This window comes from Cupressus sempervirens, chromosome 6, assembly GCF_028749045.1.
Source record: "Cupressus sempervirens isolate cs-2001-9-10 chromosome 6, ASM2874904v1, whole genome shotgun sequence".
Classification (NCBI taxonomy): domain Eukaryota; kingdom Viridiplantae; phylum Streptophyta; class Pinopsida; order Cupressales; family Cupressaceae; genus Cupressus; species Cupressus sempervirens.
In genome coordinates, this window is record NC_143123.1 from 35,912,979 (window position 1) to 35,939,114 (window position 26,136).

The 26,136-nt window shown below is 34.6% G+C and overlaps 1 protein-coding gene across 6 annotated transcripts in view; it reads left to right on the plus strand.

Annotated features, from left to right (window-relative positions):
- The window catches only part of LOC149550963 (uncharacterized), a 96,091-nt gene that overhangs the window by 54,853 nt on the left and 15,102 nt on the right, over positions 1-26,136 (plus strand). For 3 of the 6 annotated variants that reach the window (XM_089786516.1, XM_089786515.1, XM_089786513.1), the window contains exons 3-4: positions 16,557-16,634; positions 16,939-17,004. The gene's annotated coding sequence lies outside the window, so the exon portion shown is untranslated. Of the gene's footprint in view, positions 1-10,014; positions 10,074-16,556; positions 16,635-16,938; positions 17,005-26,136 lie in introns of those variants that run through there. The other 3 variants (XM_089786514.1, XM_089786518.1, XM_089786517.1) reach the window with 2 other exon arrangements.

Genomic DNA, 26,136 nt, shown 5'->3' on the forward strand with positions numbered 1-26,136 from the left:
TCAATTATAAATTTCAACTTATCTTTTTAGTATGATAATATAATTTTCTATATTTTTAGGGAAAAAACCTTGTCTCTTCTTTTTCTTTTCTTCTCTATGATAGGTTCTTGCATGTAAGTGTTATTCAAGTTTTGTGAATTTGTATTGCTCAAATCCTTCATGATATTAGAGATTGGCCTACCATAGCCTGTTCTTATTTGAAGAAAAAGATAAATGAGGGTTTGATAGAATATATTTGACTTTTATCTATTTATTTTTTGTAAAAATAGGAGGTCTCTCAATTTTGGAGCACTTCAAGGCAAAACAAACCTCATGGTTGGATTCAGAAGATATCAAAACCCCCCATTTTGGACAATGTTTAATGGAGAGGAAAAAAAAAATTCCATACCAAGGTCGTACAATCTCTACCATGCACTCTGAGGTGAAAAAATCCAAAAATCACATTTAAAAATGTTTCTTTAATAAAAATTGTGTGGCGGTTAACAAACTAGCCATAGTAGTTTACGAACCACGTGGATTTTTCTATTTGAAGTTGTTTAACCACTAGCAGTATCCTCCCACAACCATCATTGTGTCAATTGCCCATCCCTTGATGTTGCTCAACCACCACTGCCACACCTACAGCTTACCACCTCTATCAACTTCAAGTCACCTACACCTAGGTTGGCCTCCATCGCTAGTCTACGATCATATGAATAAGTCAAGAGAGCCAAAATTTAGCCTAATTTTCAATTTGTGTTGGGGTTTAAAGATTTATTCTTTACTACAAAGGCTATGTCAACATTTTGGTGATATCTTGAGCATCGAGAGGCATTTTTTTGGATATAAAAGAAGCCAAAAAGATGATTTAGAAATGAACATGATGATCATGGTATTTTAAAGATTTTCTTTTCCATTTTGGAACCTATTTTTTTGCTCAAAATTAGATGATACTTTTTATCTTCTAGGGGGGTATAACTTGCTTGTTTTAGCTCCTTTTTTTGATCCAAAAGAAGCTACAAAAAAATCTTCTAAAGAACTATCTCGATTCTCTATTATTTTCATCAATATTTCTCAAAGATACATGCGATTCTCAAACTTAATCATTTTCTCTCTTTTCTTATATACACATGGCTTTTAGTTGTTGGGCTTTAGTTTTTTGCATTGTAGGGGTTGTTTGTATTGTTGTTTTTGTTATTTATATTATTAAACTAGAATTTTTTCAAAAAACATTCCAATATCTTCTAAAAATAATGGTTGAGACCTCTTCTTGTCTAGAGCTCTTGACCCCTCATAACTATCACACATGGAAAACCCTGATGACATGGCTTCTTTGTCCAAAAGGCTCATGGTCTTCTTTAGATGCAATGCAATGAGTTTTATAGAGGCCTTTTAAGGTCATACATAGGAACAAGATGTGTGAGGCAATAGAGTTGATTATTTTATAGGTATCTGATAGTGTATGTTTTTATCTTGATGGGTGCAATACCCCTATAGCTATGTGGACCAAGCTTGATGACTTGTTTGGTGTAGTGAATGAGTTCAAGGCACTTCAAATTGAGGTAGATCTTACCTCTCTTGCACTGGAGTATTTTCCTTCCATTGAGGAATTCTTGATAAATTTCAAAACAACAAAGATCTTTATAACAAGGTTATGGGAAAACCAAGACTGACATTGAGTGCATTTATCTGATTCTTTCTAAGCTTCGTGCAAGCTTTCAAATTTTTTCTTCTACATTGATTCCGCCAAGAATTCTTTGGGTACTAGATTTACAATGACATCCTTTGAGGTTTTTTGTAATTGTTTGAGTCAAGAGAAAGATAAGCTCTCTTAGTTGGATTCTGTCACAGGCCCACAGACTTATGCATTGGTATCTTGGTCATCTTCTAGGAGGAAGGAGGAAAAAATAAGTCACATCCTATAGAGTCTTAGATTGATTCTATCGCTCACATCACATCAGGCCCAGCTCCTCCTAAGTGAGATAAACCAAAGCAAAAAAGGCCGCAATGTGCTTATTGTAATAAGTCCAACCATGATACATCATGTTTCTATGAGAAGAAGTTAGATGACAATGCCAAAAAGATTTTAGATTTGATAGCTTTGCTTTAGAAGAGAAACATTGACATTACTTCCACTTCTCACAGATCTTCTTCATCATCATCATTTTAGTTAGGTGGTAAAGATATAGGAAAGGATCATGCACTACATGCACTACTACACATTTTTCTAGATGGTTACTAGATTCAAGTGCTTCACACCATATGCCATATTTTTAGAATTTGTTCTCCTTGTGAGGCTTATCCTACGCCATACATTTAAATGGGGAACAATACTATTATGACTATATGTAGAGAAGGTTCTACTTACATTGATGATGGTGCTTTTCACAATGTACTATGTGTTCTATCTTTGTCCTCTAACCTTCTCTCTATTTCTTAGATTACACATAATGGGAAAGGGAAGATAGTTCAATTTCCACAAGATTCAATGCACATCAGAGATAGTGAGACATGGAACATTGTTCTTATAGAGACTATTGATCATTATTCCCACTTATACTCTTTGTCTCATTTTGGTCCACCATCTCGACTATCGAAGGCTCGCTCTTCTTTTTCATGAGAGATTACTAAGGTGAAGTTAGGCCACTTGAACTTATGTGTTGTTCCTAAGACTAGTGTTGTGACTTTTACACCTCCACCTCTAGTTCATATTCCATCTATTGCATGGGATTACTCTTCAACATTGCCTACCATTCTAGCTCCAATTAATGAGCCACCTATTGTAGTTGTTGAGGATTTATCATAAGACACACATATCCTCTCAAATGATAGATTCAATACACCTTTTATCCCACCTCTATTGGAGATTCCTTTTCAAGATTCTCATGCAATCTCCTTTGAGCATCAGCTAGGACTTCCAGCTTCACCTTGCATTTAGGGGTTTCACCCCCCTTGTCCACTACCTTTATTTATTTTAGATTGGAGCCACATTGGTATGTCCATCGACACAAGGGTTCTATCAGTTTGGGGGGCTATGGAGTCTCGAGCCTCTATCATGTGGGGTTGTATTGTACATATGGTCTTGAGAGAGTCTCTCGAGATATTTTATTTATGCATCCTTTTCTATCTCTTTCAGGAATAAATTTTTGCCCATTGGGTTTTCTCTATTTCTCTGTTTCATAGAGATTTGGTTGTGATTGGGTACCTCATCAGGCTTGGTCATTGAGACCCAAGCTTTTTTTGCAACATTGTAGTTTCAACATCATAGTTTCCTTGTTTTTCCATCCATTGTTCGTAGTTGTATTGTTTCTCATCTTAAGGAGGGGTGTTAGTGTAAAGGGTTAATTTAATTTAATTTATTAAATTACATTTACCTCCTTTTTAAGATTTCTCTTTAAGCACTTGCATTTCCATTTAATAATTAATTAGAAATTATTTAATTTCTTCTACCTCGTAGGGTTTTCTTTTTAGATTTTTGATTTTCTTCTATAAGGATTGATCAATTGTAAATTTCAACTTATCTTGTCAATCTAATAATATAATTTTACATGTTTTTAGAGAAAAACCCTTGCCTCTTCTTTTTCTTTTATTCTATGTGACAAGTTCTTGCATGCAAGTATTCTTCATGTTTTATCGAATTATACTGCTGAAATTCTTCAAACTTTACAGCCAGCCTCATAGGCATCATTTTTTAATTAATTTGTAGTGTATCAAGAATTGAGATTATCATGTGATTTGTTTCCATGCTATTTTATTTATTTTTTAAATGTAGTAAACTCTATCTTCCTTCATCATAGTACAAGGAAAAAGTATTTAGTTTTTTCTTTATAATGTGTTTGATATTTTAAGAATTATACATATTCAATAAAAATAAAGATTTTAATTCTTATTTATGTTGTTCATTTTACATAAGTATTTGTGATTTTTTTGATTTCATCAGTATAGTATAAGTGCTGATTTTAGATCTTCAAAGGCCAAACCACCAAAAGGGGCTAACATTTAAGTGCTGATTTTAGATCTTCAAAGGCCAAACCCACAAAAGAGGCTACCCTCCAAGCTGTCTGGCCATACTGAGAATTCCTCTCTCAATTACTATGACCTATGACAAATAGATATCAAACAATCAAAGGGGGCAAAAAAAACCTACATCAGCAGTAAAATTTATAGCATTGACCTTTTTCCACGCACATAAAAGTAGAGATTAAAGGAGGAGAATCCGCCTGTGAATCCCACAAAGAAACATTGTCATCACCAAGAATAGACGTGGTGACCTCCCAAAATCTTCAAGCATCATAGAATACTCCCAATGGAAGACAGATAAAGGCCACAAAGTAGCTAATAGACATCTGTGCAATCATACTTCCATCTAAGTCATCCCCATTGGACTTACTGTAGAGAACCAGTCCAGACTAACTATGCCACATCATCTTCAACCAAAAAATGCGGGAAAGAAATCAATAACATACAAGTGGAAAAGTCAATCTATTTGTTACAAAGATTATTAATACCAAAGATAATTAATACATCATTAAATTGATAATCATAAAATCTTTTACATACATTCATATCATGTCATACATCATTATAGTCTTGTTGATCCAACTTTCAACATTTCAACAGTTACATATGATTACAAATTTCTGATCAACATCCAATAGTTACATGTTTCCCTTTTAGAATGAGCATCAACTTACAACTGAACATAAATGAGTTCAATGTTGTAAATAAGTAAATCTCAAATGACGAGCTAGGCAATCAAATTGAGATGACTTTCCAATGAGCTCTCTAGTGGTTCCAGTCTCCAAAAGCTGTAGGAAGTCTCCCACCTGCTTCTCGAGATAGAAGTGTGGCCCAGGCGCTTTAACTTCACCAACCATAGAGTGAAGTACTCCCCCAAGATTCTTCCTGACACGAAGAATTCCCTGACCCTGGCACGAGAAGCCTAGCTTCTCGGAACAAGATGGATTAGATGTATCTGGTGCGACTGTGTAACATTTTTACATTGCAACCATGTGCCTAGTAGTCTAAACACGGATTGTAGTTGGGAAAATAAACAACTACATATCTAAGCATATGTAGTAAAAGAATACCAATAGGCATAACCATGAGTCACATATGCAATATTTGGAAAATAAAATGGCTTGGCCAAGCACTTTCAACCCAAATTTACCTGTAGAAGAAACAAAAATAGAATGCAACCATTCTACAGTACTAGCAGATAGGGAAACTAAACATGAAAATATCCACCTATCTATCCCATAAATCACTACATTATGCCCGACATGAGGGGATATACTTGTCAATGCTACCAAAAAGTTTACATATAAATTCAAAATTATCGCTCAATATTAGCCAATCACAATACTACTGGAAAACTGTATACACTTTTGACTTCTGTGGTTACATAGTTCAGTCAATTTAGAAGTACTGATTTATTCAAAATACTATGTTATACTGATTATTCATATATTCAATATGTAAGAGTTAAAAACAACATTTCCAATTGCATTGTTTAAGGGATAAGGAATAGTAGGTACATTGATACAACTCAGTTCCCGAGTATCTCATGATATTAGTGAGTTAGTTGATGTCTTACATAAGATTCTAGTTACCCATAGACCAAAGATAGTCTAGCCTGTACTGATAAGAGTAATGTGCAGAAGATATAAAGAGTCTAACTTTAACACTTATCCACAATGTGGTAATGAGCTGAGATTACATTCAAGTTTCAAACATGCATTCACTGTTGTAAGATTTGTCTTCTAACTTTGGAGTTGCATTATGCCTTAGTAATGAAACAGAATAAAAGGAAGTTTAGCATATCAAAGGCATAACCCAGCTATAGGGATATTAAGGAAACCTACAGTGTTGCTAACGACATGACTTCTTGATTTTTGATTAACACCTCTGGATCATTCTATTAAGTAACAACACTATGGCTTTAACAGCAACTAGTATGTTTAACAGGGTAACAGTAAGATGTTGTCACAATCACAACCTTCCATAACTTTACCAGCTACAGCAGTACTGTTTAAATCAGTCATAGAAAAATGTATAAATGTAATAATATTCACACTCAGCAATTCTAATTTCAAACAAAAAGTTTAAATTTTTAAGAGTACATTATTAACATCATATTCTATTCTAGCATAACGTTTTTCTTTTTTTTGCATTAAATAGCAATAGCTTAATGGATAAGTCAACAACCTATCGTATCAAACCAACAATAAAGGAAGGGATACAATAGCAATACGTGATAGGGAAATAGCACATGCGTAATTATAAATACCAATCAATGTTTAAAGACTCCAGCAGAGCTTAATAGCAGGGCATAAATAATATCATTTACTTAGGCAAAAGGAAAAAAAAAGATTTCAAAACTTCCACATTCACTGAGTTATACAACATGGAAACATCCAAACACATGTCGAACCCAATTGAAACAAGGATTACTTTTTTCTTCATAATATTGTTAATCAAGAACCAAAAATTCCAGTAACAGCTCATTTCTAAGAAAGCAATACGAAAAGTAGATAGAGGCAGAATGTTAAGCAAGAGGAAACCTGGAAGAGTATGACTTTTGTTGACACGACTGCTCCTACCGGCTTTCTTCCCTGAGACCCATTCCTGCTATAATGACATTCAAGGCTGTGGATGACCTTCCTTCCTGTATTGTTCTCCCTTTTCTGCTCTGCCCCCCATTACTTCCAAAACCCTATTCTTAATGCTGCTCTTCCAAAAATGCCGATGACAACTGACCTAACTGCCCACTTAGCACTCATGTGGAAAAATATAATATATTCTACAATTTTTTTTTTAACAAATGTCTTTATATGAGAACATCTCAATTTTTAACAATTGGTTTCACAAGAAAGCATGTATAGTCACTATTGTTATGAAATGGTAGTAAAGAATGCTCCTAAGAAGAGTCTTAATGCTATCCACAATATACTCAATTAACATTAGATCAAACTTTTCCGTCATTAAATTATATTTGCTTATTTCAAGATCTCTTATTTAAATAAAATTTTATTTCCACATTCAATCTAATATCTCAAAATTAACATAGTAATGCACAATAACAATATTCTAACATCATATAAATCCTAAGTGAAGTGTGTGTGGTTTCATGATCATCCAACACATCCCCTTTCAAGAGGCTAACCTTCTCTACCTCGACCACACTTCTGTCATAATGATCCCTGCATCCACTCAGACACTCACAACCATAACAAGGAGTCAGTATCGATCATTGTTAACAACTTGTTTACATCATCATTAAGAATAACATTAACTGAATCAGAACTATAAACATCACATCATGATTACATCAAATAATATCATCATTGAATGTAACATCTCGTATATATCCATAGTAATAATCATTTCAATTTAGAAATCTAAAACATTAACTTTCATTATCTTTTAATTAATTCTAAATTTTGACCAAGTCGACATAGCCACATAAGCAAGAAAAAAAGAGAGTTCTAGGGCGAGACGTGACACTTACCCCACAAAGAAACATTGTCATCGCCATGCTTCCATCTAGGTCATCCTCATTGGACTCTCCCCCATCTTCAAAACAAGCAGAAAACATAGTAGTCCTTTTCCTGTTGCTCATCCCAATATTCTAGAATTATATGGTAGTTACATTGAGTTATATTGTTGAATCACCTTTGAGACAAACATTCTAACAATTGAGAAGGTGAGCCTAACGTAAACCATGATAGGCCCTTATGGCTTAAGCTAGGTGGTTGGTCTGAAAACCAAAGTGGAGTGCCATAGTTGAACGAATCTGCCATTCTCATCCCTTTCCACTCCCCGACACTCAAATAGCCCAAGATTACCCTTGGCCACCTCATAAAAATTTAACATTGACAGAACCAAGAGGAAGAGTACAAGAAACTCCTTCCCTAATATCCTTAATAGGTGTTAAAGCATTAGGATGTCAAATTTAATTTTACATGAAGTAGCTACCCTATAATTGTAATCTTGGCATATTTGTTTCTCCTTAGCCACAAAGTTGGCTTTGAATTCGTTAAATTTCTCCCCAGTGGCTTTGAATTCTTTTCGAAAGACAGTATTTTTTGCAAGGAGAGTTATAAATTGGGAAATATTGTACTAGAGAAACTTCATGGCCTGATTGTTAGAAGGGATTTTCCATTAAGTGTACAAATGTAAAAAAGATTCGCCGAAAAACTCAACCGAGATTCCAGAGCACAAAACAGAACCTGATGGGAGAAAGAAAATGTCGGAGGTAGTCTCTGCACCAGTAAGACATAGAGAAAACAAATTGGATAAATAGAAAATCCTTTTACGTATTACATGCAGTAAGATTTATTTTAGATGTGAGATTTTTCATCCAGACAAAATTGTTTATTTTAGGTGTCATTAATTTCATCTGCAATTTGTTATTTTATTTTAAGCATGAGATCTTCTCCCAAAATATTTACAGGCATTATGTTGAACAAATAAATGTGGAATTTGAAAGAAAGTACTAACATGTTTGACTTTATGGAGTTAAATTTTACATTTCATAAAAATTTAGTTCAATATATTTCAAAATTAAGCCCATTGAATTTTTGAAATACTATTGCAATACTATTGCAATACTTTTGTATACCAAATTCATTATAAAAGTACAAGAATAATAGACATAGTTTTTGAACAATTTAAATATTCTAATGAGATGTCATTGTTCAAGGTATGATAACTTTATTAAATTTAAATAATTAAATTAGCAAAAACACAAGTTCATATTATCTGATATCTAAGATAATAAATTATTATTTTCCATAATAGATATATTATTGCACCCCTTTCAAATCAATTAAGTTTTAAATCACTAAAGAAAAGAAATTTGAATCTAGTATCTTTATATAAATTAAAGTTGTCAAACCCACCTCTCAATCAACTATTTGAATCATATTTATGATAGGAATAGGTGTTAAAAAAAATAATGGACTATTTAAAATTTATACAAATTATTAACATTTTTTTAATATTTTATCCACATCTAAATAGTAAATAATATTTTTCTTTTATGAAAATATCTTAACATGATATAAGAGGGACATTCTTTATACACATCAATTAGTGAGGTTTTACATGTTAACCATTTTAAAATCTTTTAAATTAGCATGTCAACAGTTCAAACCTTTTTTAACTGTATCTATTGATAAGTATTAAAGTAAACGAACCTAAGTCTCTAATATCTTCAACTGTTATCTTTTAAGATATTTTTTACAATTTGCAAAAACTATACTCTTTATAAATTTTAATGCTCAAATAAACAGTACTTACATAAATAAATAAAATTGAATTAAATGATATTTTAAGATATAAGATGTATGATTCCAAACCTTTCACATCTACGTCACAGTCCATTTCGAAAACTTTCCAAAGATCCAGAAAGAGGGAGACCAAACACAATTCCAGGTCAATCTTTAGTTATCATCACTTTCCTCTGTCATTGTACAAGTAGAGTTTTTAGCCCTCCTTTGAAACCCTGCCCAACCATTCTTCTATTCGAAAAGAAGAATTCAATTCTTCCATTTCAAGCAGCCACCGCCGCCGCCTCTAGTGATCAAAACCAAGTTTTCTACGATGACAACTGAGGAATTCAATGCAGCTCTGCAACGGATCTCACTCTATTTGTTGGGCGATTCATCCCCGCCTACTTCACCCTCTGCTCAAATTAACCCAGATTTCAAAGAAGCCGTAACTTCATCAGTTGGTGGAGGACATACGACTCATGAGAATGTAGAAAATGGCGGCATAATAAGAGAGACTGCAAAAGGGAAGCATTATATAGGAGTGCGGCGCCGCCCTTGGGGGAAATATGCGGCGGAGATAAGAGATTCCTCAAAGCATGGGGTTCGAGTTTGGCTTGGCACTTTTGAGACGCCAGAGGCGGCGGCTATTGCATATGACTCTGCCGCTTTGAGAATGAGAGGATCCAGAGCTCTGCTCAACTTCCCATTCAATGTTTCATGGTACGCTCCCTTGGGATGTGATCACATGGTCTCCAAAAAGAGAGATCTACAGGGAAAAGAAGCGGATGTAGAACGGCAGCAGGCAACAAAGATCAAGAGGTACGCAACGCAGCATAATTTTGCTGAAAATCTAAGAAGTTTTATACGCACTTTGATTCAATTTTTTTAAGGTGGGTTATTATCAAACCCTAAAAAAAATTAACCTTCAAAATTTTTGCCGAGTTTTCTCTTTTCTTGTTCATATGTTCTCAAAAAAAGTTTTATGCTATGGATATCTGTATTTTGTCCGATTTGTTTTCATCCTACCTGCAAGATTATAAGATTTAATGATTTTCTCTCTCTTTCTTTACACAGATTTGATTTAATGATTTTCTCTCTTTCTTTACACAGATTTGATTAGAATTTTGATTCAAGTTAAAAATTTGTAAATCTTCCCATTTATCTGAACTGAAGGCAAAGAGAGACAAATACACAGAGATAATAACTGATTTTATTGCCTTATTGCCTTGCACAAATGCATTACATAAGGCCTCTAATAAATAGGATATGAGAACTCTCTACACACAAAACATTTTACACATGTTACCTTATATTAAATATAATATGACATATATTAAAAACATGGGCAGCTGGGACGGCAGAGTGTCTGCTATGCAATTTATTATGAACAGTAGATGGACGGCTGACTTATGGGCTGGACGGTGGGCTGGTTGTCTGCTATTAATTGCAAAAATTAAGACTGCCAACACTCCCCCTTAATTTTTTTCATTAACAAATTTTGCATCAATAATACCCAATTTCTCTCGCAGATATTCAAAGTCATTCTTTGACAATGCCTTAGTGAAGATATCTGCCAACTGATCTTAAGATTTGCAGAACTCAAGATAGATTTCTCTATTGTTGACCAATTCTCTAATGAAGTGATACCTTGTATCAATATGTTTTCTCCTCTTATGAAATATATAATTTTCAGATAATGCTATTGTTGATTTGTTATCACAAAGAATTAGTGTCGGTTCCTCCTGATGATGGTGAAGATTGAACAAAATGTGATGCATCTATACTACTTGACATGCTATGGAAGTGGCAACTACATATTCTGCTTCAGCTGATGAGATCATCACTATAGGTTGCTTCTTTGATGCCTATGATACAACTCTTGATCCAAGGTGAAAGATATACCCAGAAGTGCTCTTCTTGTCATCATTGCTACCTGCAAAATCACTATCAGTATAACCAATTAAACCAAAATTGTTAGCTTTGGAATATAGGGTTCCATATCCCATTGTTCCTACAATATATCTCAATATCCTTTTTCCAACTTGCCAATGAGAATTTTGTGGTGATTCCATGAACCTTGAGATTAAATTGACACTATACATGATGTCTGGCCTTGTAGCTGTCATATACATTAAACTTCCAACAAGTCTTTTAAACATAGTTGGATCAACATTTGAGCCCTTTTCTTCCTTGCTAAGTTTTGTTCCTGTTGCAACTGGAGTTGACATTGGATTGCAATTCATCATTTTAAATCTCTTTAAAACATCCTTTATATACTTGGATTGACAAATGAAGATACATTTGTCACATTGAATAACTTCAATACCTAAGAAATATCTCATCAACCCCAAATCTGTCATTTCAAATTCTTTCATCATTTCTGACTTGAACATGTCTACTGATAGATTTTCAGTGAATATCAAGTCATCAACATACAAGCATACAATCAAAATCTGACCTTCCTTATTAGTCTTAACATATAACGTGGGCTCATTGTTACTTCTATTGAATTGATTACTTATCATGTATGAATCAATCCTCTTATACCAAGCTCTAGGAGCTTGTTTCAAACCATAAAGTGCCTTGTTTAGTTTATATACCTTTTTTTCATGCCCACTAACCTCATAACTAGGTGGTTGTTTAACATATACCTCTTCATCAAGAAAACCATTCAAAAAAGCTAATTTTACATCCATTTGATACACTTTCCAATCATTTTGTGCCGCTATTACTAAAATAGTTCTAACTGTGTCAAGTCTAGCAACTAGAGAAAATGTTTCATTATAATCAACTCCATATTGTTGTGAAAAACCTTTAGCAACTAGTCTTGCCTTATGCTTAACAATTTCACCTTTTTCATCAAATTTAGTTTTGTAAACCCATTTGACTCCTATACATACTTTTCCTTTAGGTAAATTCAGTAATTTCGATGTGTTATTTCTTTCAATAGAGTCAATTTCTTCATCCATTTCCTTGATCCATTTATCTTCTTTAATTGCTTCATCAAAATACAATGGATCACTAGAAAATAAAGCAAAATTTGAGTAAATATCTACATTCTCTTCTTCTTGATCATATATTTTTTTTAAGCTTCTTGTCTTCTTACCTTTGTAACTTGGTGTTGAGAATGCTGAATCAGATTTATCACTTACATTTGAACTTGGAGGTGAGGCTCCTTGCACAAAGTTCCTTGGTGGAGTATTGGGTGTTGATTGAATCCCTTGTTCCTTTAATACATCATCACCTTGTAATATTGGTGCTCCTCTTGTGACTTGTTTGTTATCATTTTCATGCCATGAATCTTCTTCTTCAAATTTAGCATCCCTACTAATGATCAATTTCTTTGAAATGAGATTATACAATCTATAAGCCTTTGATTCTTCACTATAACCAATAAAGATGCATTTTTCACTTCTATCATCCAATTTCTTTCTCAATTCAGATGGCACTAATGAATAAGCAACACATCCAAAAACTCTAAAATGGAAAATTGTATGTTTCTTACCATTCCATGGTTCTTATGGAATTGTGTTCTTAACACTCTTTGTAGGACTTCTGTTCAAAATGTATACAGCACATGCTACTTCTTTTGCCCAAAACTCATTGGATAAATTTTTGGCCTTCAACATACTCCTTTCCATTTCCATTATAGTTCTATTCTTCCTTTCTGCTACACCATTTTGTTGTGGTGCGTACCTTGTGGTAAACTACTTCTTAATTCCATGAAATTTGCAAAATTCTAAAAAATTGTTAGAACTAAATTCACCACCTCTATCAAAACGCAATACCTTGATGTAGTGACCACTTTGTTTTCAACCAAGGTTTGAAAATCCTTGAACTTTTCAAAAGCTTCACTTCTTTGTTTGAGAAAGTCTATCCAAGTCTTCTTGTTAAAATCATCAATAAATGTTAGGAAATATATACTTCCTCCTATTGATGGAGTTTGCATAGGTCCGCATATATCAGTGTGAACTATTTCCAATGGTGCTCTTGCTCCAAATGAACCTCCTACTGGGAAGCTTTCTCTATGTTGTTTTGCCAAAATACAACTTTCACATGAACATGGTGGTTTCAGTATTTGAGGCAATCCTTTCACCATATTCTTCTTTTGTAATAAGCTTAAAGAATCAAAATGAAGATGACCATACCTCAAATGACATAGCCACAACTGATCTGAGTATACTGTCTTGAAACTAACTTATTTTCCTCCTTGAATGCAATGAATCTGGAGGGGGAACATTCAATTTTTTGTCATTTTGACCCTTGTAATTAACCTACCACTAGGATTTCTATCCAAGATTGTGCAAACATCATTATCAAAAGAAACTTTGTAACCCTTTTGTACTAGTTGACCAACACTCATGAGATTTTGTTTTAATCCAGGCACAAAATACACATCAGGAATATATCTTTTTCCTCCATTTTTTGTCAAGACATTTATAACACCTTTTCCCATTACAGAGACTTTACTATCATTTCCTAGCTTTCCTTCAAATTTTACAAAATCATCCAAGCTAGCAAACAAATCTTTATTTCCAATCATATGGTTACTACATCCACTATCTAGGAACCATATATCACTAGAACTTTCTTGAGCAACATTACAAGTTATAAATAAACTTCCTGAATTGTTATCAGATACATCTGAGTAATTAGCACCATTCTTTTCAATATCCTCTTGTTTCTTTCTACATTTGCTTGCAATATGACCAAATCTCTTACAATAATGACACTAAATTCTAGATTTATCAAACCTTGATGATGGGTGTTGGAATGAACTTCTACCATGTCCTCTATTTGAACTTTGAATGGATTGATTTATTCTATCTTCTTGGTTTGGACTTCCATGTCCATCTATGCTTCTACCTCTTCCTCTTCGTTTGTAGTTTGATCTTCCTCTTCCTCTGCCAAAAGATACCTGCGATCTAAATGCATTCTCCAAAGAAGAATTGTTATTTCTATTCATTCTTGATTCATGAGATAAAAGTGATCCCATCAATTCATCAATAGATAGTATTGTCAAATCTTTAGATTCTTCAATGGCAACAACAATGGCATCAAATCTTCTAGGCAAACAACGAAGTATCGATTCAACTTTTTGATATGTCAAATCATCACCATATGATCTAATTTGATTAAACACATTCATTACTTGATTTAGAAATTGATTGACTAAGTCCGAATGCTTCATACACAAATTTTTAAAATCACGCCTTAGAGTTTGTAATTTAGCAATCTTAACTTTTGATGTCCCTTGATATGCTATTTCTAAAATATCCCATGCAATTTTAGACTTTTTAGTAGCACAAACCTTAGGAAAACTTGATTCATCTAAAGATTGTTGAATTAAAAATAATGCTTTAGCATCCTTTTTCCTGTTACCTTGTAATTTATCCTTTTCATCTTGTGTTAATGTAGACTCATCTTGTGGTTCAATAAAATCCTTTTCAATAAGATCCCATATGCCTTGAGAAAAAAATAATGTTTTCATTTTTATAGCCCAAAATTCATAATTTTTACCAAAAAATATTAGAATTTGTGGTTAAGCTATGCTACTTCCTGAAGCCATAATACACAGTTACAACTGCACCTTACAATTTTAGATTGAACAAAATAATGTTTTCATTTTTATAGCGCAAAATTCATAATTTTTACTAAAAAATATTGGAATTTGTAGTTGAGCTATACTACTTCCTGAAGCCATATTAATACATAGTTACAACTGCACCTTACAATTTTAAACTTTGCTTTACAAAGCAAATCCACCAAACAAATCTAAGCCAATGACATAGCTTAAACAAACAACAGTATAATGCTTATTTTTCCCTTTTAACAATTTTTTTATCATTAGACTTCACTCCAAGAAATCAGCTCATACCTTCTTCAAACATTAAACTGGGATCTTGTCTTCTCTCAATCTCGGCAGCCACTAGTCTCCAACTTTAGAAGCTGATAATCAATCTTGACAGCCACTAGTCTCCAACTTTAGAAGCTGATAATGATTTCCAATCAAGAAAAAATTAGAAGCTCCATTCACTGCTACAACAATTATACATATCAACACATAATTCCTCCGATCTGCAATCAAGAAAACATTAGAAGCTCCATTCACTACTACAGTAGTTATACATATCAACACATAATTCCTCCTAGGCCCAGCTCTTCATGATTTGATACCAATTTGAAGGCAAAGAGAGACAAATACACAGAAATAATAACTGATTTTATTGTGTTACTGCCTTGCACAAATGCATTACATAAAACCTCTATTTATAGAGGATATGAGAACTCTCTACACACAAAATATTTGACACATGTTACACTATATTAAATATAATATTACATATATTAAAAACATGGGCTGCTAGGACCGCAGAGTGTCTTGCTATGTAATTTATTATGGACGGTGGATTACGGCTGAGTTGTGGGCTGGACCATGGGCTAGTTGTCTGCTATTAATGGCAAAAATTAATACTGCCAACATGAACTATTTGTTTAGTTTTGTTGTTTAGATGTTCTAAATTAGGTTTTATAATATGGTTACCTGAATTTTATTTCCTATTTCACTGCATAGATTTGACTAGAATTTAGATTCAGTATTTTAAGATGAGTTTACTAAACACGACAAAAACTTATAAACCTTATTGCCAGATATTTTTCTTTTCTTATTCAGGTTTTGGTCTTTTAAATGTAGGTTTTATAGTATGGTCATCCGTATTTTATCAGATATTCTTTGCATCCGTCAATAAATGAAAGGATTTAAAGATTACTAAGATTTTCTCTCTTTCACTGCACAGATTTAATTAGAATTTTGATTCAGTGTTTTAAATCTTAAAATTAATCGGAATTTTTTATTTTAGTGATGTAGGTTTTATCAGATATATATTTTTTGATAGGTAAAAGCTTAGATTATTTATTATTCATTTTGTTATTATTATTGTGTTAATTTCGAAAAGATTCAAACCCAAGACCTTTCCGATGTACTGTAACTCTTGCCTGATTTTATCAGATATTATTTGCATCCTCTCAGTAAATTAAAAGATTTGAAAATTTTATCTATCTTTTTCTGCACAGGTTTGATGTTTTGAAGTGATCTATTATTAAATCTCAAATCAATTGTAAACTTTAAAATTTGCCTGAGTTTTTAATTTTATTGTTCAGATGTTTAAAATATAGGTTTTAATTTTGTTGTTCAGATGTTCGAAATGTAGGTTTTACAGTATAGTTTTCTGTCAATAAAATAAAAGATTTTTTTCTCTGCCCAGATTTCATTCGAAATAAAAGATTTTTTTCTTTGCCCAGATTCGATTCGAAATAAGATTATCAGATATTCTTTGCATCCTATGTCACTGCACGGATTTGATTAGAAATTAGATTCAGGTGAGTTTATTAAACCCTTAAAAAACCTTACAATTGGCCACATATTTTTATTTGCTTGTTCAGTTTTCTAGGTTTTATACTATGGTCATTTTAATTCTATCAGAGATATTCTTGGCATAAATTAAAAATCTTTTCTTCATAGATTTGAGTGGAATTTAAACTTAGCAGATCTTGTAAACCTTAAAATTAGCCAGTGTTTTTTCATTTTAATGTTCTGAGTAGGTTATCTCGATTTTGTCATATAGTTTTTGCATCCTGTAAATAAATTAAAAGATTAAAAGATTTTATCTCTTTCTCTGCACAGATTGGATTAAAGATTTTATCTCTTTCTCTACACAGATTGGATTAGAATTACCATTCAATGTTTGAAGTAAGCTATTATTAAATCCTAAACTTAAGCTGAGTTTTATCTTTTTCTCTGCGCAGATTGGATTAGAATTATGATTCAATGTTTGGAGTGAACTATTATTAAATCCTAAACTTTAGCTGAGTTTTATCTCTTTCTCTGCACAGATTGGATTAGAACTATGATTCAATGTTTGAAGTGAGCTATTATTAAATCCTAAACTTTAGCTGTTTTGCAGTATGGTTATCTGTGAAGAAATTAAAATGTTACTTTTTCCCTTTTCCCAGACTTGAGTATAAATTCGTTTCAATGTTTTAAGGTAAGCTATTATTAAACCCTAAAAGATTTGTAAACCATAAAATTTGACAGAGAAATCTTTGCACAGTTTTCTTCTTTCTTTTGTAAATTAATTTTGATCGACTTATTCTTTCTTTTGTGAATTAGGTTAACCATAAAATTTGTGCTTATATTTTCTGCATCTGTACAGTTACCCATAGGAGTTTAACTGCCATTATTTTATGAATTTACAGACGTTAGTAAGTTGAAATTCTGAGTGTCGCACTCATCTTTTTGGTCTTAATGCCTTGGCAAGCACGGTGAATCTCACATTGATACATAACTGTCATGAAATAAAACAGACATTTCAAGTTATGGTACAATGTCGCTCTAAGTGGTAGCAGATTAGTCCATTGTAAAGTTTACTATGTTCATACATAAGCATGTAGCTTTTCCATTTAGGGTAGAGAATGTTCAATAGATTGGAATGCTGATCTATTTGAATGAACATAAAAGGTGCTTGATCCAAATGAAATTGGCGAGTAAATGGATTTATATATATATGGATTTAAATATATTAAAAATAAAAATAATGTGGATAGGTGTGTCTTTTATATTAGACATGACAGTATCTTAGAGTTTTTCATTAAATATAGTTTGTAATTTTAACTGTTTTATAAATTTTATTTTGTCACACAATTTTATTAGATGATGGACTTCAACATGTTTAATGTAGACATAAAGCATTTAATTGTACTTGTCAATTGGATAATAAGCTATAGAACTTATTTAAATACATTTGATTGACTTTATAAATACAATCTTATATGACCATTACAATTGCAATATTAGCAACATTTTATTTTTCATATTCATCAATAACAAGATGTAATTCATAGTTCTATCTATAAATGAGGTGATGTTTTCATCTAATGATGGCATTCTTCAAAATTTCCAATTCTACCACTCATCTTTATAGACATAATGATCAATATATTATTCCATATAGACATAATGGTCAATATATTATTCACCAATTTACAACAATTTTTATAGTAAAAATCTTAATAGACTTAGATATGGTCTTTACAATAAGTTATATACATTTTTTAGATTAAAAAAAAAGATTTTTAAGATCAATTTTGCTTAATATATATTGCAAATTATAGCTTTTGTTGTTGATAGTTAGTTTTTGTATTTTCTAGCTAATTGTGACATGTATGCAAAAAGAGGGGTAAAAATTTATTAAGACAGAAAGGAATACAACAAGGAGAGCTCAACAAGGAGCTCGATCCTGAGCAACAAGATCATCAAATTCTTGCACCATCTCAAAGGACAGTTGCCCCCTATCCCTAATATTCCAACCCGGATCATGACTAGAAGCCCATTTGGCTAAACAATCAGCAGTTCTATTCCATTCACGAGGAATATACATGAACCTAATGAATTGAAAAGAGGAAGAGAAGAAAAGAATCTGCTTAACAATAGTGGCCAGCTGCCAACTAACATCCTCAAGCTCTTGTGAAGAAAGCATGTTCACCACCACCTGGAAATCAGACTCACAAATAATCTTACTCCATCCCCGCAAGCAAAACTGTTCCATAGCATATAAAATACCCTGAGCTTCCATGAGATTGTTAGTATAATCACCCTTATGAACTGAGAAGAAAAATTTAACATCCCCAGAACTACAACGAGCCACTCCGCCAATACCAACCAGACCAGGATTCCCACGGGAAGAACCATCAGTGTTAATTTTTAGAACTCCACAGGGAGGAGGAGTCCAGTGCCCATCCCGGTTAACCCGACCCTTCCTCTGATGGTGAAGCTTCCTGGACATAGAAGGAAACCTATGAGCTGCAACCCCATCCTGCAGATGAAAATTGAGGTGATTACAGATATCAAGATCAATCAGATCCATACCCCCATCAAGCTCACACTTCACAAGAATAGTTTCTTGAAGAGAATGTGATATTTTCCACCAAAGATGCAAAACACCAAGCCAAACATTTTGGAATATGCGACGATTCCTCTCCAACCAGATATGCCAAAGCATGAAAGATGGGCTAGCAATCCAAGCAGCATGGAGAGAAGAAGACTTGAAGGGAGCACTACCCAAGCGGGCCCAGAACTCAGGCAAAGAGGAAGCATGCCGACAAGAGCAACCCCAAGCGCTCCACCAAAGGTGCCATATCTGAGTAGAATAGGAGCAATGGAAGAACAGATGGGAGACAGACTCCTCTCCATTACCACACAAAACACAATAAGAGGGGCCCTGAAATCCACGTTTACAAAGATTATCCCAGGTAAGACAACGGTTGTGAGCCACTAGCCACATGAAAAAATTGCACTTGGACCAAGAAACTTTATTCCAAACTTGCTTCCACCAAGGGACCTTAGCATCCCCAAATAATTGTCTAGTTATCTCCTGATACCCAGGAGAGACATGATATTTACCAGACAAGGTACTGCCCCAAGCCAAAACATCTGGACCAAGCAAAGAAGAACACTCTCTAGAGGCCAGAATTTGAGAAAGCTCCTGACGATCCATGTCTGTACCTCCAGGAGGCCAATCAGAGGAATGCTTCCATCTGTAACCAACAACAGGTCCCAATTGATAAGGAGTCTTGTAATGAGCCACTTTATCCCATCCAGCGGCAAGAAAAGAGTCACAAAGAGGCTGAAGATTAGGGTATATGGATAAAATGGAAGGGAATCCATCCTAAGCATCAGACCAAAACAAAGCCTGAGAACCTCCTTTACATATCCAGAACAGACCCCTCTTCACCAACATCGCACCTATCTTCAAAGTATGCCAAACCATTGAGCCACGACCTTCAAGAGGAAGTGCAGAAACAGAGCAAGGATCAGCACCATGAAAATATTTATGAGTGATAATACGAGCCTAAAGTTGATGTTGTCCAGAGCACCATCGCCAATAAAGTTTAGCAGCCAAAGCTTGACTACTCAATAGAGCAGATTGAAGACCAAGATCACCCTCGTTTTTAGGCCTACAAACAGTTGCCCAATTAACCAATCTCCATTTAGTACTATGCAAATTACCACTCCAAAGGAATTGTCGAGAAAGAGCATCAAACTCTTTGAGAAAGTAAATAGGTGCAGCATGAACCATGCTTCTATAAGTAGGAAGAGCTTGGATAACAGCTTGAAGAAGAGTAACCCAGGCAACAGTAGAAAGCCATCTATGAGTCCAATGATTTACCTTATCCTGAAGCTTGGTAATCAAATTTTACCAGAAGAGACGTGGCTGCCTGGAAATAGAAATAGGAATGCCAAGATAAGTCAAAGGAAGTGAACCTATCTGAAATTGTAGGATACCAACAATCCTGTGCTGAATAGAATCAGGAGTGTTAAAAAAGTAAATGAAATATTTGTGCTCATTAACTTTCTGGCCTGAAACTGCGAAATAAACGTCCAAAGCATGTCGAAAGGCTTCAGCTTCCTTGATCCTAGCAAGATCGGCAAGAGCAGAATCTTCAACAAATTGAAGATGGGAAAGAGAAGGTAAGCCATTACCCCACCGCCAGCCTTGAATAGAATTCTGGGACCTGATGCTTAATGAATCTGCCCAAGCCTTCAGCCATGATGATGAATAGATATGGGGAGGGAGGGTCACCCTGGTGGAGGCCTCTAGAAGCACCAAATAGTTGTGAAGGTTGACCATTAATAAGAACAAAAAAAGAGGCAGAAGTAACACAACTCATAATCCAACTCACCCAGTCAGAGCTAAATCCAAAAGAAAGAAGAATACTCCTTAGGAAGCTCCATTTAACTCTATCGTAGGCCTTAGCCATATCCAGCTTAACAAACATGGCTCTCTCCCTTGAAGTAGCCATAGAGTGAATAGCCTCAGTAGTAATAACCACCCCATCCAAAATTTGTCTGCCAGCAACAAAACCACCTTGTTCTTCTGAGATAATAATGGGAAGCCACCTTTTCAATCTCTCAACAATCAGCTTAGTAATAACTTTGTAAACCACATTACATAAGGCAATTGGTCTAAAAAACTCCAATCGATTAGCACCCTCTCTCTTAGGAATAAGAGTCAAGAATGTAGAGTTCAAATCTCGAAGCATCTGCTTGCTAGCATAGGATTCTTTAACCACCTCCAACAAATCATGATTAATGATGTCCGAATTTTTTTGAAAGAATTCAACTGGAAAGCCATTAGGACCAGGAGCCTTCCCCTTAGGCATGCCAAAGACCACCTCCTCTAGCTCTTCCAAAGAGATAGGACGCATGAGATAATCATTCATTTCCTGAGTGATAAGGGAAGGAATACAGGACAAAATAATATTTTCTTCATTATCAGCAGGAGGAGAGTCCTCAGAGAAGAGGGTAGAGAAGTATGAAATAGCCTCCTGGAACAAAGCTGGCAAGGAATTCAGTTGGATACCTTGAGAATTAACCAAAGAAGAGATAGTGCTCTGATTCCAGCGAGATTGCACTGTTTTATGGAAAAAGGCAATGTTTTGATCACCTTCCTGGAGCCAATCAACTCGAGCCTTTTGCTTCCAAAAAATTTCCTCTCGAAGTTCCCATTCTTCTAGAGCTCTAGAAGTAAGGGATTCAGCCTGGCCAAGATCCTCTAAGAAATCTCGATCTCCAATCTCCCTTGTGATGACATCAAGATTTTCTTGAGCAAGCCTCTTCATAAAGTGAAGATTCCCAAAGCATTCCCTATTCCATATCTTGAGCTGCCTTTTAACATATTGAAGCCTTTTAGAAAATGAGAACATTGCAGTACCATATGCAGGAGCACCATCTTTCCACTAACAAAAAAAAAAATCATGAAGAGAGGAGTCACGAAGCCACATCAATTGGAACTTAAAAGGAAGATGCTTCAGAACATAAGCCCCTATAGCAGAAAATTTGATTGGCCAATGATCTGAACCCCTCCAATCAAGGATTTCTGAAGAGATAGTAAGGGTGCCACTAAGCCAAAACCAAGAAACAAGAAATCTATCCAGGCGTTCTGAGATAGGAGCAACACCAGTTCTGCGATTATTCCAGGTAAAGAGGCCATTAGAAGGCTTAACATCAGAGAGATGCAAAAGAGATATGTGTTGTCGAAGAAGAGCAGAAGAAGCCCCAATCTAGCCAAACCACCATGCTTCTCTTCTAGACTTAAAACTGAATTGAAGTCCCCTGCTAACGCCCAAGGATGATAAGGATGACAATTTCTAACATATTGAATATGTTCCCAAAGTTCCTCCTTTCCCACAAGATCAATAGGTGCATACACATTAGTAACCATGATTACCTCTCACGAGTCTAGAGCAGAAGCTACCATAGAGAGAGCTGAGCGAGAAGGCATCCAGCGAAGAGGAGAAATTTTTTGAGGATCCCAAAATATAGCTAAACCACCAGCACTGCCTATTGCCCCAACACATTGGCATTGGCCACGAGACCAAATACTAGAGGCATGTTGGACCATAGACTCCACAGAGAGCTTAGTCTCTTGGATACAAAAAACATCAGGACTATGATCAACCACCAAGTTATGAATAGCCTTTTGTCTAGGGATGCTATTCAACCCCCGTACATTCCATGAGAGAATAATCATCATTGGGTAGAATTGGGAAAATGAGAATCCAAAGGTTTCACTGAACCAGACTCAATCAATATATCTCTTGTGAGTTTAATCTTCTCTTGGTCTGTTTTGCACCCACTCCTTAGAGGGGGAGTAGAAGAAGCCCGCTTAAAGGGTCGAGGCAGCAACCCCAAGGGGAGAGGAGATCCCTTGCCCTTACCTAATGGTAGCACATCCTTAACCAAGTTAGCCAAAACAACATCATCATCTTCCAACACTGCAGGAGTCACTAGAGCCGCTATCACAGGAGCTACAAGAACCTCACAGTTCTGATATACTACAACTTGAGATGCCCCACAAGCATCATTAGGAATAGATCTCTCATCTGGGGAAACTGGATCAGAAGAGATAGGAGGAGGAATACCCTCCTCTAGAACCATACTATCCAGCACCTCAAAGCGGTTAAAACCTGAATCAGATAATCTTTCTTTCAAAGGCCTCTTTTGACCATGTCCCTTAGCTCAAGGGCGAACAAGGGTAAATCCATCCTTATCCTGAATTTGAGCCTTACCCTTACCTGCAGCATCTTGTGGATTCATCCCCTTGGTAGTATTAACCATTTGAGATTTTCCTTTTCCTGTAGTATCTACCAAACCACCAGCATTGCCAGCTGTAGAATGATCCACTCCTTTGAAACTCGAGTTACGGGGGCACTGCTGTAGTAAATGACCATACTCATGACAAATCCGACAACGGAAAGGGAGGGATTCATAATCTAACTGTTGCACCTAAGAAGAATCCCCCAGACAAATTTCCAAGGAATCTGGTAATGGGTTATTCAAATTAATTTCAACACAAATTCTAGCATAAGAAATAACCTTTTTATCGAGGGGTTGATGTGCGATTGCAGCTGGCTTCCCCAACAAAGCAACAATTTGTCGAAGGATGTCTTCACGTCAGAATTCCAAGGGAAGACAAGGCAAGCGAACCCAAACTGGCACTGTTGAAGGGAGATCCTCAGCAAAATTAAAACCTGAATGCCAATGTTTGACAAATAACCCCACATGGTTGTAGAAATAAGGGCCTCCTTCAAAAACACAATCATGATTAGACATGCAAGAGAATACAACAAAAAAATAACTATTCCCTGCCAACATAATCTCCATATCGCCTTCCACCTACCAAGAGCGGCGGATCCATGCCTCAAGAGTGGATAGGGAAATCTGAATTCCAAGAAATTTGCATATCAAAGCATGCTTGGTCCAATAATCAATGTCCTCCATTACAGCCATTGGAGGAATAACCAGAACAGGGCAATCATGGCTATGCGGAAAACAACCATTAACTTTTTTCAGCTTGGAGCTCTCCCCTGAATAAAATGATTCAGATCGCATTGCATGCATAGTTGGAGAAGAACCATCTGTTCTCACCAATGGAGAAGAAATCCCAGGCCCTGCCATGCAAACAATAAAACCCCAATCCAAAATTGACTGCAGAAGATCTCCAAAAACACCAACGCAAATGTATGATGGTTAAGTTGATGTGTTATTTTTCTTCTCATTAAGATTAAATTCGTATTGGACATGAAGTCCCCCTTTTTTAAGTGTGAGGTGTTATTTTCATAACATCTTAAGACTGAACACAAACCAAGGATAAAAACTTAATAGTTCAAGCTCCCTCATACCAAATAGGATCCTCCCTAGAAAATTCAAGTCTCTAATAGTTCAATTTAAATTTAACTTTGGTGGCAATTATTTGATTTTCTGTGGGAGAAACTAGCAGTTTTCTCTACCACTCCCCCTTCATTTCTACTACTATCTACTATATCATCCCATTTTTTAATATTTTATATTCATTTGCTATCTTTTCTTATGTCTACCTATTGATATCTCTTACTTTAAAATCCATATTTTTCCCCTTTATTTTCTACTAGTTATTTGTAGTAGCTTCCTTTAGGTTATAACAAACAATTATTAATTACTCAACTTGAACATTCAAACTTTTCTTAATTTTTTTGATTAGGTCAGTAGGGAGAGGACCTCAATCCTATTAGAGAAGAAAAAACACTTAGAAACAACATTTATTATCCCTACTCAGGGCCATTACAATGGAGAGCTGGCCAACAAGCCCTCCAACCAAACAATTTATCAAAAATAACCATAGTCATTTTCAAAGAGAATGTATCACTACTACTACTACTACTACTACTACTACTAACATTAATATTGTCATAGGTAGTTGTCAAAAAAAATCTTAAGCAATTTATGTTTCTCAAAATAATACTACTGTTAATACTTTTTATTTTCTTCTAGTCCCTATAGTTCAGTGAAAAATAACTATGTTGTGAGAACCCAAAACTGATTATAAGTTTATAGCTACCACATAGAAACTAGAGTAACAATAAGGAAAGCCTAAAAAGAAAAAAAAAACTAGTCACTGGGACTTAGAAATTTTATCTCAATCCTTATAAAGTATGTTGAGAAACCTTTGCAATGAGAACCTATCACTACTTCTACTAGTAACATTAATATTGTCATAGGTAATCTTCAAGAAACATCTTAAAGAGTTTATGTTTCTCAAAATATGTAATGCCCCGCTAAGGGATCCAAAGAATTAACCTATAATTTCACTAAGTTTAGTTAGCATTTTTTTTTTATCATGAAAATAAATACCACAAATAACCTATGCATCATAATGGAAGCAATAGCAATGTCCATCTGAAAAGTAAACATAACATACACAACTGGTTACATTCTTTAAAATTCCTTAATGTTGAATTACATCTAAAACATCTAACATACATGAATTCATCTAGTACAACATCCACATGAAATAATAATGATAAGTCCAATGTTTATACATTACATTTCCAAATGCTCAATCATCCACTGTACATGTCACAGGGTATGACAAGCTCAAAAGAATATACATATGTAGAATAAGGTACATCATCCTATTCTAATCCATGATACATCAAAGTAACGATAATCACATGATAAACATGATACATCATCATAGAAAACATATACATCCATCATAAAGATCAAACATAATAAAACAAGTGCACGGTTCCTCCCAACCATTAATAGCATCATTAGACCATCGTGGATCCTAGCCATCCCTCCGTGCGTAACATTCCAAATCATCGAAGAGATCATCGGTATTAACATAGTAGGAATGTCACTCCTAACATATACAACATCATATGTAGAAAGTGATCTAACATGCAAATAAAAGCATAAGATAACATCATCTAACATATGCTAATCATCAATAAAAGAATACATATCCACCATCATGAAGGACGCATCAGCCACGATGTCTCA